General features: G+C 39.8%; 1 protein-coding gene across 3 annotated transcripts in view; it reads right to left on the bottom strand.

Annotated features, from left to right (window-relative positions):
• The window catches only part of nlgn1 (neuroligin 1), a 318,255-nt gene that overhangs the window by 22,122 nt on the left and 273,784 nt on the right, over positions 1–22,349 (bottom strand). The gene's annotated exons all lie outside the window — the stretch shown is intronic.

Genomic DNA, 22,349 nt, shown 5'->3' with positions numbered 1-22,349 from the left:
TTCATTTTATGTTTTTTTACATGAAAAGGTTTACAGTTATTACAGTTATTGATCCCACAAAATAAGAAGTAAAATCCACTGGGGACACAAATATTTAATTTTTTTGGTCATTTTCTTTATTTTTAACTCCATAAATAAAAGAAAACAAAGTCAAATCTGCTTTTGGGTCATCGGGGCGTAACTGCAAGAGGATAACAACAAGGTGCAATGCTCTATTGTACAAGGGAAACCAGCAAGCCTGGCTATATGCTGATATGCCGCAATAGTACAAGAAGTATTACCCTGCAGGTGGCTACCTATAACACAGAAACATGAATTAACAGGACTTGTGATAATGATGATATCGAGATAGAGTCATGTGTCATGAAAAGAGCTTTTTTTTTACTTGAGTAACATTAATTTGTTGTCTTACAGCAAGAACAAATAATCGAGCCCCCTTGTGTGAATGTGCTGGAGAAGAAAACAAGATCCAAAAGTGTGAATTGTTTTCACATCAATGAACATGTTTGTCCATAAATAATAAAAGTTCTTCAACAGATCAATTACAGAATCTTAAACTAAATTAAAAGGTCATTTTATAATTATTCATTCTTAATGCCTGATGCAAACGCTTCAACAAAGATAATGGTGCATGATGTATTGTATCACCTTTTATGTTGTGATAAATGTTTAGATCCATGATGATAACTGTTGCCTCAACAAGTCACTTGTTACATGTTGAGTGTAACACACACTGGCAACATTGTGTCAATGATGAACATGATAAAGCTGCAGCTTTGTTAGAGTGTTTCTGGTAAATGAAACCGCATAATCATGTTTTATCTAATCCATATTTACACTTTGTTCTGACGGTGGTTTTTATGTTGTAGGTCTGATAGCACTTGTCAAAGTAACACAAAGTCAGACTGCATCATGTTCACTCAGAACACAGAACAACATTTTAGCCAAATATCTCAATCTAAACCACAACGTTAACAGTATATGAAAGCTGTGCTATACAACTGTTATAATTATATGAGATGTTTACAAAGGATAGTTTGGGTCATGATGTGTTTGCCTTACTTTACCTCCTTCAACTAAATTCAAAAACAAACAAAACAAAATGTCTATCACTAAACTCCCATGTTGCTGTGTTACCAGATCATGGAAATTAATGGAACAAATATCTAAATGAAGTTGTATTGAACAATGCAACCAGTCACTAAGTGCTCATTCAGCTTATATAAACTCATAGCAAACATCACCACATCATAGGAGAGGCCCAATGAAAGCTCTCAGGTACTGTTGATCATAGAGACCCTGTGAGGTATGAATGTACTGACGAGACAAGGACCCTCAAGTATACCCGCAGTATACCCCCCCCCCCCCCCCCCCCCCCCCCGCCACCCTCTGATTTCGATGCTAAAAGCTCCATTACCTGGTTAAGGCCTCCAGGGAGCACTGCACACCCCCTTCTTCCCCCTTTTTTATGTTCTTATTCTCACCACTGTGCACTCTGTGGTTAAATGAAATGCTTATTACCCGCTGTCAGTCAACACTACCGCTCATTTCCACTGGGAAGCATCGAGGCCACGGAGACACCCAGAGAACTGCACATGTACATGCTGCAGAAAGGAACCATGTCTTCACTGCTTCACGAATGGATACTATACATTATTATAAACTGTAATTTCCCCAGCATGAGAAAATAAAAGTCCTTTCAAACCGTTGGGGGGTAACAGTCTTTTTTCCACAGTTCTGTACTCTAATTTCATTTGCTACTCCTTTGCTTTTTTTTTTTTTTTTTCATTATTTGATCATTGTTGCACTTTTGTACAGCTCAGAACTTGTTGAAAATGAAAGGAAGGGAATGTGGTCCTCATATTAAGGCTCTTAATGTAAAATAATATGCAGGAATAACTTTAGAGCAACCAAAGGAATACATGAAATTAAAGCAGAACTTAAAATCATAGTCAAATCATTAGAGTGGTAAATACCAAGTAATGTTAACTTAAACTAAGCTTTAATCAATTTAATCATGAAAACCTTTCTTAATTATGTCCGTCTCAAATATAAGCTTGAGTCTCTCTGCAGTTAGTAACTTAGTGTCGTACACTAATTCCAAAATAACATGGTGAACATGGTAAACATTATACGAAATATGAACGTGTTCGCATTTTCGCTCTATGCTAACATTAGCTTTTAGCTGCACAGCCTCAAACTGCTGCTGCTGTGGACTCATGGTCTTCTTGATGAGCAGCAGATATTGCTCCAGCAGGATTCACATAAACCTCCACTCAATGTGTGCTGAACCCATTTAACACAGGTTGGGTTTTTTTCATTACAATACCATCATAAATCATATGCATTTTATTGCATATTTCACAATGATTTGAATTGATGTAGCTCGTACGAGGTAATTATACATGAAAGCACATGCAATTGTGATGCTAAAAACCATCATGAATATATTCGGTTTATAATTGCTCCTATACAGACTCCTCTAAATTGAGCTTGAGGTAAAGTAGAACTCCTGAAATGTGTTTAATTGATTGATGGGTAATTTAGAGTCAATTGATAATGTGTGTTATGATTACGATCTACAGTATGTGGAGGACACACACACACACACACACACACACACACACACACACACACACACACACACACACACACACACAGAAGAATGAATTCTGTGTAAACTCATGTCCCTGCAGCACACGGTGGAAAGACTTCCACACAATACAATACAGTAGGTCTGCAGGCACGTACCGCGGCTCACTGTTTAATTGAGCTCATTCCTTTTCTATTCCCTTTCTACTGTCTTATTTATTTATTTGTGTGTTTGTTGATCAAAGCCTAATCTGGTGGAAGCAACAGAAGCCATCTACAGGAAAGATTTTAATTGATTCAATTTAGCTGCAGTGCAGGGATGGGCTGGCAATCACAACGAGCTGGGCAGGAAGAATGATTAATTCACCAACACACACACACACACACACACACACACACACACACACACACACACACACACACACACACACACACACACACACACACACAAGAGAAAAGAAAGACATTTAAAGGAACCTTTTTTTTGTATTGATTTTCAAATTGTTAGAAATAATAAAATGTTCCGGTGCATTTCAATGTGAAGACGATTATGAGATATTTAGAAATGCAAAAACAGCAAATGTATTAAATTAATATTTATTGTGTTGTTAATTACACCCCCCTCCCACTTAGTACGTTTTATAAATTATATTAAGCTCAGTAAGGAACAGAAGGTGTCATATTCTGGAAAGCATTTAAAAAAATAAATAAATGTACAAATCTCTTAGCATGCCTCAAGAAAAAAATTCAAGAAAAAGAAAACAACAAATAAATCAGTATGGCTCCATGAAGGACCGATGTTTTCTCATCCTAACCGTGACCATGCAGATTTGATTTTTTTCACCTGAGACTCTCAACCCTCCGTTTGGAAAGCATTGACATTAGGCAATTCATATATATATATATATATAGAGTAATTATAACAAAAGTATTTGAGAAGATAATATCATTCAAAAAAACAAAATCAAGACAACTAAAGTTAAATCAAGTACATTCAAACAGAATTGAAGTAAAGAATGAATTATCTTCACATGTGGGGCTCAGTGAGCTCTAAATGCCCGAGCTTCTGGTAACACGCAGTAAATATGCCTCTGCTCTTACAGTAGGAGGCCAGACACGCTCCGTTTTCCTCCCATGTATGATAGATCATATGTGTCTATGTTTAAGGTTCGGCTCAGAGCCGGCGTCCACGATCAGTGAGACTGCGATTCAGCAGCTCGGACTCTAAGCTTCCCGGGATGACAATATTGAGGTGAACCCTGATCCAGGAATCCAGCTTTTATCCCCGCTATCTCTGTCAAACCAGAGAGAGAAGGCTAGACGAGGAGGGAGATGGGCTTTTTTTTTTCCCCTACTTCTTTCTCTGCACACATCTATTTTTCACAGTCATGGTCTGTATACCATAATCCTCTCTCTGTTCTCTCCCTTTCACTATCTGTCCTTTTGACTCAGGAAAGACTGAACGAGAGAGAACAGCAGAGGAAGAAGGAAGAGGTAAAACACCATCACTGAAGCATGTAAACTCAAGCAGCAGATGTGGCTTATTACAGTCAGTGAAATCAAAGGAGAATGCAGAATTCAGAAAGCCAAAGGAGAAGGGAAGGTTGGAGTGGAGGGACAAAGAGTTTCACAATGCAGCGAGATTAACAAGCATGCAGAGAAGGAGACAGTGAGTCTGGACGAGACAAAGGAATGTAGAGGTGGAGGAAATTAGACAAAAAGAGACAGGAAGTGAGAGGAAGAGGCTTAATGATTGGAAAAGGCAGAATCTGCCACTGTTGTTCCAGAAGATTAATGATTTATGGATATTTCAGTCTCTGTCGATAATTGTCTGAGTGTTAAACTTTAAATAGACTTTTATTCAAATTCATTGTTATATATGACTGTTATACCCAAACATTTCTGTTTATAAAATCAATCCCATACACTTTGAAATGTCTCTTGTACTGGTTCAGAAATCTTTGAAAAAAAACAGAAATGAATGTAAAGAATTCTTAACAGGGATAAACTAAGAAGCAGTAAATTATTCACAATTAAAGCTCATGATACGATTAATTCAATAACAACACTGATGAAGACCAAGATGGTGTCAATATACGGATAAATACACAGATGTTGTGGTGTTAATAAATAAACTGCATCGGGAGCTTTGAGTCTGAATAATTTACTTTCCAATCATGAATTAAATGAGCTAAGCTGCTGTGTGTAAACTGCTTTAACCTTCAGTGTGTAGATGACACAGAGTCACTCTGTGGCCTCACCCAGCTGCTAGATTACTAAACCAGATGAGGAGATGAAAACACTTTTGAAATGTTCCCTCTTTACGTGTCATTTAATTACAATTCATTTGTAGTAAACCCGTGTTGCTTTTCATATTTTATGGCTGAGATTGGCTGCTGCGTCACGACGAACGCCAATTGTCTGATTCACATTCAGTTCAATAGACGCAAACTAAGTGTGTAGCTGAATCTATGGTGGCTGCAGAATCTGTCAGATTTCAAAAGGCCCTCTCCAGAGCCAGTGCTTGGTTCGTCTCCTCTGGGCTACTGTAAAAACATGGTGGTGCAACATGGAAAAGGACCTGCTCTTAGATATGAAGGTTCCATTCTGACAATTCTTAATTTCAAGTGATTGTACTGAAGTGCAAACAAATATATGAAAATGATCTGCCATTTCTGCCAATCAACCTGTCTAAATCCTAAACACTGAACACTGTATATACAAAATGTCATGATTCCTTTGCACAAATTATTTTTGCTTGTGTGTACGGATAGCACCTGCTGATAGATAAACATAAATCAAAACTGATCATAAGAAATTTCCAGGAGCTCAATGACTGCATTGTGATAATTAAAACAAAGTGTACGGCCACACTATAACCTCAGCTCATCTATAGCAGCCTCCTTCCACTCTCCCAGCCACAGAGTCTGTGGATGTCTGCTTAAAACAAACGGTGCAACAGCAGCTCCAAATATTTACAGTGCCTCAGCAGCGCTCCATCCATATCTGCTGCCTGCATAGAAAAACAGCGAAGACAACAGCATGCCGAGGGCAACCGGCTGGGGAATATGCTGATGAGGCACAAAGCATTCCTCACTGGAAATAATGAATACAGAGCTACAGGATATTCACTCATTCAACCTTTATTTAGACAGCGCCGGGGACAAACACAGAGCCAGCTCTGATTTTCAGCTGTGCCCTGTTTGTGTGGTGACAGTTAAATGTGTGCATCAGCGGCGAGCTGGAGTCAGTATTTAGCAGAAAGTAGAGTGAATTATCATATGAATGAATTTAATATGTGACCACAGAGTAATACAAGAAATATGACATATAGTAATGTAGAATTGTGGTACTTTGAAGAACTAGTATTAGTGAAATATTGCAGCACATAAAGAAAGCTATTTATGTCTGAATTATGTCCAAACTCGGGTGAAGCATCTGTGCTGTTTTGCTTGGCTACAAATAGGTGCACTGCAACTCCATCAATGATCTATTATTTAACATATTAATACTGATAACTACTTTAAGTGCTGCAAAAATATAAACATTGTTCATCTTGGCACAATTATAATTAATCTCTCCACTGATGTTATTGGATAAGTGATGTTTCATAAGGCACAATAAATTGCACACTGTTTAATTTAAGATTCACCTTAGAATTACAGTTTCAAAATATAAAACATTTTCCAGGCCATACCCCATATTCTGTATTTTAAATGTTTTATCAGTGAGCACAGTGGGCCTTGTTGAGAGGTGAAGTAAGCAATTATTTTTTCTGTAAAAAATAAATAAATCTGATAAAGCCTTAATATACTTCACTATACAGAAACAATACAGAACAAATGTGCAAGTTATGCATGAAGTGGAGCAAGAAGTGTTGTTCCAAATTAATGTTATTAATGTTTCTTTTTATTTTAGGAAAACAGTGTGAAAATTAATGCAGATTTAAAATGATCTGAAAACAAAAACAGAAAAAAAATGTAACTATTCACTTTTGACCGAAGGCAGATAAACACACTGCAACTGTTTTATGTCACCAAGAGACCCCCATGTTGTTGTCCTCAGAGCTGGTGAAGACACACAAACACACAAACCTTACAAGGTGAAATGTCAGTCATTTTTCCTTTGTAATCCTCTAACTAATTCAGTTTCAAAGCCAGCAGGTGTGTGTGTGTGTGTGTGTGTGTGTGTGTGTGTGTGTGTGTGTGTGTGTGTGTGTGTGTGTGTGTGTGTGTGTGTGTGTGTGTGTGTATGTGTGTGTGTGTGTGTGTGTGTGTGTATGTGTGTGTGTGTGAATTTGCATTTGAAAGAGATAATTTATCTTCAGTAAGAAAAGTGACAGCAAAAAAGCTGAATGTCCATCTAAAAAGTGGAAGCAGAGAGCAGAGGGAGATAAGCTCCCCAGCACACAGCGACAGTGCGCTGAACATCCACACTAACACACCGTTGTTTTAAAACGCCAGACGTCCACGCCACTCGACGGAGTAGTGTCGGCTTCTGAAATGACTCAGATCCCCGGAGTCATTTCAGAAGCCGACACTACTCCGTCGAGTGTGTTTGAAGACGGTGATGCAGACACCCACCGCTGCTCCCTGATTGGATGTTATCAGTCAATACATTCCTGAGTCATCAGACTCCTTTTACATGAACATCTACTGAAGGAAACAACCATCATCAGCCTCGACCACCTGCAGATTGCAGGCGTTGCTGGCCTTGTTGTTTATGCTAGAAGTTATGTCGTTAAATGTAACATTTTATAATGCTGCTGCCTACATGTGCAGGAAGAAGCAGGCTATTATTGGAGAGGTTTGGGAAAATTCCAACATCCTGCAGAGTTATCAGGCAAAGAAGGAGCGTTGGGTGAGTTTGGATGAATTTATTTTTTAAAAGAGTGCAGAAATGCTCAAATTTCACTTCAAAAATCCATTTGAAAATGAAATGGATAAAAGTTGAGGATGTTTAACTCTGGTAACCACCTGTGTCGTGCTACCGGAGCACAACGCAACGAGTGAGGAAATAAAATGTACCCAGTTTTCTTGACACTCAAATTCATTGACATGTTTTGAGTGTTTGCAAATCTGAAGTGAATCATTCAAGAGATCCAATAAAAACTACTGAAACAATAAACATGTGTTATAATTGCATTTGTGATGTATTAACTGATTCACCACATCAACTTGAAACTTTATGATCTGCTGCCAATCGCGCTGTCAAAGTTACTGCATGAATACAAACTCAACACTTCCTGTATTATTTCAAATTAAAAGCACTCTAACCAGTTTGGTAGACAGAAACCCTTAATTTATTAAAGAGGCTTTTATAGCGAAACGTTTTCAAGAACGTGTTGTGACCAAAGTCGGACAATCACACTTAAGAGCCACAATACAGTACAAAAATAACAGAATTCTCTTGTTGACTTCAAATTAAATTATTAGATTAAAGCAATAGAAATATGCATGATTGACTTGCCGCTGTAGGAGCAGTGGTTACACCTTAGAAACGAGCCATCAGCGAAAATAAAGAAATAAACCACGGCAGTGCAGCAATACAGAATAACTGAATAACATATAAATATATATAAATAAATATATAAATATAAAGTAAAAAATATATAAAAAGACTCAAATCAAACTGATTTATTGCTTTGTTATTTTACACACTAACTGATACAACACACACACACAGACATGCCCAGGTGCTGGTTAACATAACATGTGACAGGCTGCCAGTCAAAGGAGTTTATTACTGTAAATATGTTTATGTTTAACCCTTCAGTTCACCGTCAATCATTCACCTTCAATCCTCTCCATGTTAATCCACTATATCCGTTTCCTTGTCTATCAAATCCTCCTCTCCATTTCCTCCCCGCCCCCACTCCCTGCTCCCCCTCCCCCTCCTCCTCCTCCTCCAAATCAAATTACGCCGTCAACTTCAAAAATGAAATGAGCCGGCGTTCATATTTCTTGTTCTGCACAAACACAAACATGTGTTAATTTGTGTCCCTGCCCTCACAGATTTGCCTGCAGGACAAGCTGGTATAGATTACCTCCTTCTGCCTGGCTGAAGGAGGGAGGAGGGGGGGGTGGGATGGATGATGTGTGGGGGGGGGGGGGGGTTCTCCATGTGGGTGTGAATGTGATTAAACTGTTATTTAAACTATTTCAGCTTTGTGGAGTGAATACATAATAGCCTCTAATTAAGAAAATGTAAAAAATGATTAGACCTCCACTGCTGGCACATTGTCAAGTGGTGTACTTCACAATGTGTAGAAAATGAGAGAGAAATCTTAATTAATAAAAAAAAAAAAAACAGATGACTGAGCGAGCAGTCAGACTACCTGACAGACAAAGCAACGGCTTCATTAAATGAAAAGAAACAAGGCAGAATTAACTGAGAATAAAAGGGAAGAGCAGCTGTGATGTGACCGGCCGCACTACATCTGGTTCTTCCTGTGATTCCTGTGATTGGATCTCAAATATAAATGTAAACTTTACAGTGTGACCACACTCTGCAGAAAAATAGACCCCCAGCAACTTGAAAGGTCACCCAGCTCTGCTTCTTCCTGTGAACTCACGCAAGCTCGACAAACACTAAAATTAGCAGCGGTTTCATTAGCTATGAAAAAAAAAATGCCCATACAGCAGATATAAGGCATGCCATGTTTATTCTCAGCCAAAGCCAAGGTCAGAGGAACACGTTAAAAAAACACACGTTAATACTGTGGGTTTGAAATAAAGTAATTGATCCAGTAAGTCTTGGAAAAAAGGTTATGCAAAATCTCAGCATGAAATATGGTGACACATGGACCTTTGTCTTTTCCACACATACAGTACATTAAAAACTAGGTTCACCACCTGACACCATGTGGAGCTGAGAACGGAGCTGGACGAGCTATTTCTGGAAAATTACTTTTGGAGACTACAAACCACCAGACGGTGTATTCTGTTGTCATACTGTTTTCATTTGTTTGACATGTTTTAGCATTTTTATTATAACTCTTAATCATTTTTGTAGACCATTTCAAACAATTACACCATTGCATGTTTTTTTTCCATATTTACCAAATTCCCTTTTGACAGCCAGATGCTGCCATTCATTAAATATGGGTTTACTTTGTTTAATATGGAGAATATTATTGAAATAATGTGTTTTACTGCTGTCAATGTTAAGTTGTCACGAAATATGACATATTTCCAAATATGATAGATTTGATTGTACATTGGCTGACATATTTAACCATTATTACCTTTTGAGCCATGCAAGGCAACATCTTCTTCCTTATCACTAGCCTTCGTCAGTCAGTACGAAGAGAGCACTTGTTTTCAATTTGAACAGCTTTATTTTTTCTAGGTTATATTAAAAATATATTTTGTATTCTAAACAATATTGTATTGGTAGATTTTAATTGGCCAAACAGATAGAAAGACAACCTCTACTAGCATATTGAAATGTTGTTTAAATTTAGTTGTTTTTTTTTAGCTTTTCCATGATACAACATTTCACCATAAATTAAGACAGTAGTAAGCTACTGGTTGATGCTGGTTTTCATATTGTGCTATGAGGAAACGAAGCAAGATGCAATGGTTCCTCTTAATAATGTCACTAAAACTGCTGTCAGTATTATTTCAAGCATAACTGCTTTCTGGTAAATATGTTAAAACATTCAAAAACAATGTGTTTTTGTCTCGTATTTAGAAAATAAGCTATATATTCCATAGCGATTGTACAACATGTAATGTTACAGAAGTACAAACAAATAACAACAGATTGTTGAGAGGCAGTGAGGCATAAGAAGAAAGGAAAGAAAGAGTTTTTAGTTTGTAATAATAGTTTCTATTAAATGAAAGAGGAGGTGTTGCAGAGATGAAGGAGACAAAGCTCAGCAGGATGAGAAGACATGAAGCTGCACTGCTTCACTGCAGGATGGATGGAGGGGGAGGAGGGATGCACACAGGGAAGAGAGCATGGTGTGTGTGTGTGTGTGTGTGTGTGTGTGTGTGTGTGTGTGTGTGTGTGTGTGTGTGTGTGTGTGTGTGTGTGTGTGTGTGTGTGTGTGTGTGTGTGTGTGTGTGTGTGTAATAGTGGGTGCTTGTTTATGCATGCATGTGTTGAGTCCTGATGTGAATGAGTAAGCAGCTTCCTTTCTTAGCGCAGGAACATTATTAGCATACAGGGAGAAGTGCACCCCAGAGAGTGAGAGATGAAAACAGAGTGGAGGGAAACCAAACGGACAGAAAGGAAGACATTTTAGTGAGAGAGCAGAGACGGAGAGAATGAAGAGTGTGAGAGGTGCATGACAACGTGAGAAAAGAGTGTGGGAGGTGCTGAGGGGGGAAAAAACACAAGAGGGGAGAAAAACAGGAGTAAAAAGGAAAAAGGACGGAGGAGAGCACTCAGAATGGAAGTTGACATTTCAGAAAAACATAAACCCTGCATAGGAAGTGAAGGCAAAGATAGCTCTGACATGTTCAGCCCTGTAGACAGATAATAAAATAAAGATGGAGGCACCGAGATGGGTGGAGGGAATGAAAAAGTAATGCAGCCATTGTAGGGTCCAAATGTTTTGGTGGAGGAAAGATCGAAATAATATGGTCATGTAATCTGAGGTAGGTTTTAAATCTTTAAATTGTAATAAAACCACTAAAATAATTGTTTGTTAAAACAACAGTCATAAAGGCTCTGAGAAATGGCAGCTGTACAGGAGCTCTCTAGAAATGACAACAAATGAGCTGACCTCAGCTTCATAAGGGTCCAACCGGGCTGAATAACTGCATCGAGCATCGGTCTCAACCTTTACTTTTATGTCCTGGATGTTTTAAACAGCTTTTATAGGCGTAGACAAAAGAGGCTATCGCAGTCATTTCCCCGACGGACTCCAAGCAGACAGAACGCTCTCTGTGTGTACAGCACTCCTGATAAGAAACATATTCCTTTGTAAACACTGAATACTATACTTCACATTTCACAAATCACACAGAGTAGCAGCTCAACATGTTGTCAACTTCCATCCTGACGCGTCCATTTAGGACGAATCTTCAAACCATATATAGGTCAGACTCTCGGCGTGCTGCTGAAATCTTGAGGCGAGCTGGCTTCCAGATATTCATGTCTTTTATAAGAGCAGTATAAGCCGCTTAGTGCTTTTATAGCGAAGGCACTCAGGTAGATTTAGAGCCGAGGAGCTCCGCGTCACCATCTCCTCGACTCGCCACAGCAGCAGCAGAACAGACACAACATGCTAACCACGTCATATCATACGAGCTCCAAGTTCAACTATTGAGGCACAAGAAATAATGAAATAGTCGTCTGCAGTTGCTACCTCCAGCCTGGAGATGTCACTGCAATTCATTTTCAGTAATTCAGTTTGTAGTTCGTCAAAATCTCGGTGAAAGTTTAGACCACGAGATGACAGAGAGGTTCTGACGGCAGACAGGAAGTGACATGGAAGACATGTTTTTGGTGCTGGGAAACCAGGTCCCTTCACTTCCTAAAGTAGTACTGTATGTATGTAATAGTACTGTGTCTGGAGTAGTACTATATGTATGTTGTAGCACTATGAATGTAATAGTACTATGTAATAGTACTGTGTATGTAAAAGTACTGTGTATGTAATAGTACTGTGTATGTAAAAGTACTGTGTATGCAATAGTACTGTGTCTGGAGTAGTACTATATGTATGTCGTAGCACTATGAATGTAATAGTACTATGTAATAGTACTGTGTATGTAAAAGTACTGTGTATGTAATAGTACTGTGTATGTAATAGTACTATATATGTAATAGTACTATGTATGTAATAGTTTTGTGTATTTAATAGTACTGTGTATGTAATAATACTATGGAAGTTATAGTACTATGTATGTAATAGTACTATATATGTAATAGTACTGTGTGTGTTTGGTACTGTCTATTTCTGTGTGAGGCGACAGTACTAAACACAATGCTTTCTGATCATTCTCTGAAATAAGTGCTTTCATTTTGCAATATTTATTTTGCAGTGCTTTTATGATGCAATTTGTACTGCCCTTTTAACAGAAAACTTTAAAAAATGATCAAATTGGATAGAAAAATAGGTCAGTTTAGGAGGTTAACTTTTGAAAACTCGCTGCGTTCAGCATATCAAAAGGCAAAAAAAAAATCTAGGGGAACTAACACCTCATAAAAGGTGTGAATTCTTTCCTCTCATTGTCACAATGCAAAGCTTTCAACTTTATGGAAATCATTAACGATGACATGTGGGGGCACTGAAGGCTACATTCCCCTGATCTTCCTTTTTTCTTCTCCTTCTTTCCTCACCTAGCCTTTCAGAGTTATATTTCATTGGAATGAAAGTAAAGAACAATATTGCCCAAAGCGACTGAGCAAAAGATCAATACATAGAATCCTTTTTTCCCCTCCCAGTATTAAAGTCTCTGATTCTGTCTCCATGCGTCTCCGTCTCTCTCCCTCTCAGTCTGTCACTGTTTCCTCCCTAATGAGGCCTCGGCCACCCAAGAGGTGATGTCGCTGTGTGGCTGCCCGGTGCCTCCAGTCACAAACAGGCTGGCTGGAAATGTCAGCCCGCCTCTTGCTCTATCTCAGCTCTACACACACACACACACACACACACACACACACACACACACACACACACACACACACACACACACACACACACACACACACACGGTTCTCAACCCAAAGGTAGCTCTAACTGTACTGTCAAACCCAAAGCTACAGAATCACAACTTCCTTTCATTTCTCATGTTGCTAGACATACGTTGATTCAACAAAATCTCATGTACAGCATCTGAATCTCCCACAGAAGCATCCCACCCCTCTAAACACAGGAAATACCTGCACACACTCACACATCAGTCCCAGTCGCCTGATTGGTGGCTGTAGAAAAGGTTACTTGTCCAGATGGAACATGCTGCTCTTTTCTCTCTTCTTTTTGTCAATTTGTGTGAGGCTGAGTAAAGGTTAGCGTTGCCGCGGCACTCCTCTGTAGCTGTTTTGTCATTCTTTGGCCTTTACTACTTCTGACTTCACTGGTGCTTCTCTGGTGAGAGTGGAGTTTGAGCTTTGTTAGAAGCTAGAGAACAACGGAGGGAAGGTGAAAGTATCACAAGAGCCGAGTAGTGAGATGCTGGTAAACAGCGAGACTCGTGACCACCCTGCTACCTGCAACAGGAACTTCCCCTCTGGAAAGACTTTTTGTTTGAGTTTGTCATTTAACTCCTCAACAAGTCATTTTTTACTTTAAACGACCTATTTTGAGAATGATTTCAAATAACTGAAGAGTAATTAACTGTTTAAACTGAGAACTTGCAGTGCATGTGTGTATGACCTTAAAACTCTGCTCTGTCTGCATTTCCTGTTGCTCCATAAAGCCGGTCTCACGGCAAAGTGTGAAATAGACATGCCCACCCACTTCAGCAAAAACATGAGATATCCACGCTCAGGGCTGTCGAGGCGTGACGGTTACACGTCTTTCTGTAGAGGAACTGGTGTGTCCATTTCACACGTTTTGTGGACATGAAACTTACAGGCACGTTAATGCCATGTGAGGGAGGATCATGTGACCAAAGTACCGCAACAGAGGTGTGGAAACCAACTGCAGGGGACATTTTTACACAACTTTAGGGGGATGGAGGGATGTCTTGGCGGCATTAATCACTGACGGCAATGCAGGACGTGATAAAAGTCAGAACTGTGTAATAGACACGCACGTCCACTACCGGAAAAACGTGTAACTGTCCCCTCTTGACATCGTCAATGTGGCTATCTCACGTTTGGCTGTAGTGGATAATTTCACACTTTGTCGTGATGTTGACACCGGGTTGTGCCCTCCCATCAACTTGGCTGTCGTTTGCTGTCCTTGTTAATGCAACACAATGAAAATGATCAGGAGTTGCTCGATGTGAGCAGTGAATGACGGAAGAAGAGGACGTATTTTAGATTTGTGACATCACAGATGGAAGAAGTTTGGATAAAATCAGGGCTGTTTGCTGACATTGACCAACATTAGCTCATTGCTCTAGAGAGCCACAAGAAACACATTGTAATTATAGTATAGGTTCAGGCCATGTTAACTGTTATGAAATTAATTCAAATGACCTATGTTTAGCTTTGACTTTGAACGGGATAAAATATTTAAAAATGTACATGCTTTTGGACACGTTTTGATGAATAACTCATCAGAATCAGATCACATTATATATAAACTAAATTATATGTTGTGCTATGTCCCTGTAGATTACAACTAAAGGATTTCCTGCTAAAAGTCTGACTCCCAGATATGTATTTTATGAATTCCACTGATATTTACAGTCCAAGCTGTTTCTTAATCTTGGCTGGAGTAACTCGTACATGTTGTAATCTACCTGACGATACAGATGAAGCTACAGGGTGAAGCTGTGTTCGATGTCTCCGGTGGTCAATCCTCCCAAATTTAAAGGAGTTTTCTCCGTCTTTACTTGACACCCTTTTTTTTTTTTTTTTTTAATCATATCATGTTTATTTACATCAGATCCTTCTGAATCAAATCCCCTCTGGCATAGAATCAGGATTATTATGAAATACAAGAATGCCAAAAAGGCAAGGCTTATATTCCTTAGGCTAGGGAGGATTATCTGTCTTAAACCAATGTTTATTGAGCTGCTTCCTGCATATGACACAAGCAAACTTAACTGCCAGTGAAAAAGTTGGCCAGATGTGAATGATTTGTTCTTATTGTGTTTCTACATGTGACTCTGTCTGATCTGTGGATATCTGTGTTTGCTCAGATTCAAAAATGCCCTGTGCCAAAATGAGGACTTTTATACCCTGCAACAATCCCTCATACATTTTAAATTAAATGTTTGTCCAGATAGAGGATGATCACAAATGAGATTTCAGTAATCTACGCCATATTTGTTTACAAGACCATTACAGCAAACTGCTTTTGATCCCGAGTCAGATTTACTGAGTCCTTTATTCAGTGTGTGGACCCACACCACTGCTGAGAAAGTCATTGTACTGCACATGTTAGTCAGAAACATGACTTATCCGATTACTGTTTCTGTGGCTTCTGCAGTCTTCCAATATCATGTTAATGAGGAAGTAACATAATGTGAGTCCCAGCTGAGATGTTAACAATGTTCTCAGTCACAAATGGGGAGCTTCTCTGATATAAGCAACTGATTCAACCTGTGATTCCACAAAAACAGATTAAATTTGTTGATGCACTGAAAACCTTCAGTGGGCAGCAAGACAACAAGAAAGAGATTAAAAGAACACCATAAAGGGCCAAAAGTCAAGGAAAATAAAAACAACAATCATCCAGCAGTGACGTCCCCCGTTGATTTGTGAACGTTATGAATCCTCCAGTTCAGATTCTGTCCGTCACCATCTTTGCTAGTTCGGAGCGGTTTGTAACAGGAAGTGACCATATTTGGACGAGCTGGGGGAGGAGCCAGCAGTGGATCTGACCGATCTGATTGGAAACCTACGTCCCGCCCACCGATAGCTGTAACCTGACTGCACCACAGACCTGTCAATCAAACAGACACGCCCCCAAAAACAGGTCTTCTTGAATCTTCTTTTCTAATGAATGAGGGATTATTTTCAGATGGACCTCCAGAAAACTAATAAGAAGGAGTGACTTTAGCTAACAACACCGAGATAACTGATGGACACATTTTATTCACTTTGGATTTGATGAGAGAAGTTGAATGGGAGTCTATGGAGCCGGAGGCTTTTTGGAGCCGACCTCTAGTGGCACTCGCTGGTATTGCAGCTGGAGACACTTCAGCATCTGTCTCATTTTTCAGACCCTGAAGCTTCGTCCACTTTTATATACAGTCTATGAATAAAACGGAGAAAGAAAAAAATAAGAAAAACATCCATCCGAAATTAATGGCGAAAGACAGGGTGAAAGAAGGTAAATAACCAAGTGGGATAAGAAAAGATTAGAGATAAAAACAGAATTCCAGACAGCAGACAGTTGAGGAGGGAGCGATGGAGAAAAGGCTGCCGGCTCCTGCCAGCTTTCTCAGACGTTCTGTTCTCACTCGTGGTGTCCAGCAGAGACTTTGGCAAGACTTTCTTTTCCTCAGCTTCCCATCTGAGTTGAAGCATCCATACTGAGCTGACACACACACACACACACACACACACACACACACACACACACACACACACACACACACACACACACACACACACACCAACAAATCCTACCAGATGAAATCTAAAAACAAAATCACGCCATCCAGAGTGAGTACATGGCAAAAACGTGCATAAACAATCCCAAAGCCAGCAAAACTACTAAATAGATAAATACAAATCAAAACAAAAATTCTTCAGATGTGAACTGAGAAACCTAGAATTAATTCTGGAAATGTAGAAGCAGCAGAAGAAGTGTTGGGCTTTGATTTGTGAAGCCCGTCAGGTCCGTACCGTCTCGGCTGTACTTCTGCTGGGAGGATTTCTTCTGATTAAAACCCATTTGTCTTGAGAAAAGACAGAGGATCTGATGTCAAGAGAAGAGAGCTCTACAGTGGTTATATTATATTGCTGTCTTCACACCTTGAGCTTTCTATCTGTTTTCTGTTTCATCTTTTCTATTTTTTTTTTTTTTTTTTTTTTTTTTTTTTTTTGTAAATCCGTCTGAGCAGGAGCTTGTAAGGCCGTAAAGGACAAGGACAGAACAAATGTGAAAGGAGAGGTTCACTGGGAGAGTATGGACCTCTACCAAGGGTAAAAGTCTGATCCTGTATGATATGTAAATCTGAATCTGCAAGCACCATGTAAGTCTGGATATATTTACAATTGTGGCACTTCTGGTTCTCCCCAATGAAACCACTGTTCCTGAGGGCTCCAGAAAGGTACTGGCCATTGGGCCTACTGGGACAAACCTCGGAGGGCTGTTGCGTCTGTCCATTGTATATCGTATTGGCCTATGATTTGTCACTTTTAAATGTTACTATGATTTGCAGGAATTTAACATTGATGGCAATATTAACAAAAGTAAAAAATTATTTAAATCCAACCCCAAATTATGGTGAAGTGTGAAATTGACACGTCAGTCCACGACAGCAAAACGTGAGATGGCCATGCTTGGTGCCATCTAGGTGTGATAGTTACACATTTTGCTGAAGTCAACCGGCGTGTGTATTGCACACTTTGTAGGCGTAAAAATTACATGCACGTAAATGTCACGTGTTGAAGGATCATGTGATCAAAGTACCGCAAAAGAAGTCTTGAGATCAAGTACAAAGGACAATGGTTTTCCATATAAGGAGGTAGGAGGCTAAGAAGGATCAGCAGCATTAATTACGGACTGCGCTGCAGGAGGATGGGGTTTGAATCCAGTGACAAGTGACAAAGTTGTTCTTTAGTTGTTTATTTTTTTCCCAACCATGTATTTTTGCAAATGGTTTTGGTTTCCTGTCAGTCACATGACTCCAAACATGCAATAGGTTTCATTTTCCTAGAAATCACTACAGGCCAAAGTGTGTAATAGACACACAAGTCCACTAGAGCAAAACGTGTAGCTCTCCTACCTAGACATCGCTAAGCGTAGCTATCTCACATTTTGCTCTAGTGGACGGGTGTGTCTATTACACACTTTGTCGTGACACCGGGTTGGAAATTCGGATACGCCCTCAAATTTAACGGGTTGTCCTTTGGCCCATGTTACACCCATCAACTAAGTTTGATGAAGATCTGGTTTGGAGTTATCGCAAAATCATGCTGACAAACAAACAAACTGCAAAGAAAACATGACTTCCTCCACGGAGGTAAATATGTGAGTAAATGTAAAAAGTATGAAAGAGTGAAAACCAGATTTGTTCAAAAGATTAAATAAAACATGCTGACTATGGTTTTGTTGGTTTTGGTCTTTGCTTTCCTCGAGTCTCACAGTTTGTGTTCCTCTCCGTCTCCTCGTCTGCCGCCCACACACCTCTGCACTCCGTGATCAAAATGTCATTTCATGGCCCAACCTCTCTCCTCTCACTGCTGTCCTCTGACGCTCTTGCACATATCTAGTTATCGATCCGTTCCTCCTTATCACACTCCTGGGTGACTCATAATCCACTTCATTATTTCAACTACTGCACACACACACACACACACACACACACACACACACACACACACACACACACACACACACACACACACACACACACACACACACAGGTGCCTGCAGGGAGGCAAGCAAACATGCAGGCATCCGTGCAGGTACACAACAGCGAGGCACACCCAAACACAGGCAGCAGATCATTTTTCAATTAAATCTCAAACTCCCATAGTCTACCCACCATGCACTGCAGCTGCCAACTGGAAGCTTCATTTATCAAAGCAGGTGTAGAACAAGCTTTAAATACACAAGAGCTGCACGCACCCACAACAAAGAGAGGATGAATCAAACACATGTACGCGTACCTGCATTTGGTGACCATTGATGAAGCCCACCTGTCTGTACACAAGCAGACCGACGAGCTGTGATGGTGAGCTTTCATTTAATAGACTATAGTTTAAATGTTGGCAACGATACGCTGGAAAAACTAAAGACAAAGACAGTAAGTTTGGACGCTGAGCTAATTAAGCAGTTGCTTCCTGTATGCTGCTGTAGCGAAAAAATTTCCCCTCGGGGATTAATAAAGTAACAACCTAACCTAACCTAACCTAATTACCATTATTGTTAGGTACATTATTTCTCTCTGAAACCAGTATTTAGACATGGATTTAATTTATTTTAATATCAAACATGTGTCAGCCTGTTTTTAACAGACATGTCTGTTTCTTGTCTGTTCAGCACAACAGCAGCATGTTTTTCTGTTCATTATATCTCATGGAGATTCAGCTCTTTAGTCCATGCATCTTTCAGCTAAACTTTATATAAGACATAGTTGTCCTCAAAAGGAAAAAAAAACATGTTTTCAGTGCCTAGTAAAAGATAATAACAGAATGTCTCATGCCTTTGTTGAACTGCAGAAACAGCGAGCAGAAGGATGAATCTGCACCATCTAACAAACTGGCTGATGTGGAACACATTCGTTTAAACTTAACAATAAATGAACAGTTTTACTTCTGAAACGGAGAACCAGTAATTCTTCTTCTCAACTCTCTGACCATTTAATATTTCCCAACATACAGACTCAATCATACATTTTACAGAAGACTAAAGCTGTTCTCTCAGATGTTGAGCTCATCATGCATCAAACACTTCATCTGCTGCAGCACCAGCGCCATATTCACGTATTAATTAAGCATCGCTCGTCTCATCATCACCCTTCAACAGAGGCATCTTTTATTCATCTGTCGTATGGACGCCAACAGATGTGCACAACAGAGCTCTGCACACAAACTTGAGTTCAATTTGATCAACACGTTAAACACAAAGTCCATACTCACATGCAGAAAGTGCCATGAAGCATTCAGCTGCCAGCGTTCTGTGTCCATAATGGATTTTTGTAACATTAGAAATGACCGGAGGAAGGCCATCAAGCTTGAATCACGAGTTTATATATAACAATGCTCTTAAGACTACATCTGATTGTGTTGTTTATTTCAGGTTACTCATCACCAACCTGACTGAAGTCCATGAGTGAGTCACTGGTCCAATTATTAGTGTTGTAACTGCAGAAAGGAGTCGACTGAAAAGGGGAACAAATGACTTGAGATAAAGATGACATAAACAACAGTTGTACTTGTGCCTCTTGTAACATTCATGACTTCATTCCAGGGTTTTTAGTCTTCGAGCTTATGATGCAGCATTGCAGCAGAGGCGGAGCTCAGACCGTTTTAACAAGGGCACTCGATGCACCTTTTAGCGGACGGACTCTTCATCAGAGCATATAGATGCAAGAGGAAGGAGCCGGGCAGGTGCTCTGAGAGTCCGTCTGCTAAAAGGTGCATTGAGAGCCTCTGGTGACAATTGACATTCACAGATTCCTTCTGATTACCCTCCATATGCATGGTACATACAGGTATCGGAGCACTTTTGGTGGCAGGTGGTTGCCATGGTTACTGTTTCATTTGCACAAGGTTTTCTGCCTTTAGAGAAGGAAATATTATGCATGTCTGGATTTTCATGGTGATTATTGGGTTTACCCTCTAGATTTTCACTTGACCACTTTCATGCTTCACCGCCACAATACATAAATGTTTATTACAACATTTCAAATAATAACAGGGCATGGAAACAGAACACAGGAGGGATTTATCAGCAAAGACATCTGGTATAAAATAATAAAAACGTATTGACGGCCTGCAGTCTGCAGAGATCCCGTCTCATATCAGACGTAGCTCATTCTGAATGGACGAGATCTGATTTTATAATTCAAGGCCAATATTGGCAAATCCATAGATCAGTCAAAGCCCAATACAAGGCCTAGAGGTTTGGGCGGGGGTGCCCAACACACACACACACACACACACACACACACACACACACACACACACACACACACACACACACACACACACACACACAGATAGGGAGCAGATTTTGTCTCAGAAAGAAGGAGCTGTGAGGATCCACATGAAACTGTCAATGAATACGAACTTGAAGATGAGAACTCACTGTTGGATTCTCGATGCATGCTGGGAAAGAAAGATTGGAGCGCAGTGAGGAAGAGAGAGGAGGAGGACACTGCAAATGAAGGCTCAGAAAGAGAGAGAGAGGGTGAAAGGATGAAGAAGGAAAAATAAATGAGAGGTGGAAAGAGACATACGGAGAGGAAGAGGAGGAAGAGGAGGATGAGGAGGCAGAGCGGCGTCTTCGGGGACTGGCTGTCAAACCTCTTTTGGAATGTGAGCAGAGAGCCAAACAGTTTCACACACACAACAGACACACACAGACGCACAAAGACACCGGCAGCAGGTCCATGCAGATTGACGTCTATTGAAGTCTCTGCACAAACATCACTGAACAGTACTCCCATAAGGCTTTGCTGCAGCCCAGACATCACCTTATCAAGAATGAAATGCTGAACATCCACTGAATGGAAAGAGTGTTCGATATCAAAGCGGCAGGATGTCCAGAGGAGCCTAAAACTGCCAAAAACATGCGGAGACAGACACGCACATCCACACAGTTGACGTACAGCCTGCAAACAGGTGCTTTTCACAGCGAGTCTTCGTCTAACAAAGAACATAACAAACTCATGAAACCATATTTGTTGGCTGCTTGAATCTGAAACATAGATGATATGGAAAGAGACCCTTTTTCCCCTTTTAGTCACAATTCAGTCCCTCCAGCAAATCGCGATCTTGCGATCTCTATAATTATCACAAATTGAAGCAAACTCCACAATATTTGCGGGAACTTGCAATTTTTAAAAATCCACGTGTTTTTTTCGCAAAAGATTTTGTCATCAGAATCTGTGCTGAACGTATTAACGGAACAAAGTCTTTTAAACAAAACTCACTTCATTAACAACAATTATTTCTCATTTACAGTCAGAAAGTCTCTGGTCCTGTTTTCATCGCCAAACAAAACTCTGTTCACCGGATGAAACCGGAACAGGAGGAGAAACAGGAAGTGATGGGGTTTGGAGAAAATATGGCCTTCACAATAAAATGCTATAATGAAATGTTTATTATTAATAGAAGTGATTCCATATTACTGGATGTTAAATTAGTTTTATACACACGTCAAGTTGTCAGAGACGTCACTTTGTTTGTGTGCATCCAGCAGGTTTATGTGTTGAATGAACATGAATTAAACATCATTTAAAGCTCTTATTTTCACAGCTGATGTTGTTCTTGTTTCTATATTACAG

The sequence above is a fragment of the Embiotoca jacksoni genome, unplaced genomic scaffold (genome assembly GCF_022577435.1).
Source record: "Embiotoca jacksoni isolate LCO1_2020_lvr unplaced genomic scaffold, fEmbJac1.0.p SCAF_74, whole genome shotgun sequence".
NCBI lineage: Eukaryota > Metazoa > Chordata > Actinopteri > Embiotocidae > Embiotoca > Embiotoca jacksoni.
This window is presented reverse-complemented; position numbering and strand designations above follow the sequence as displayed.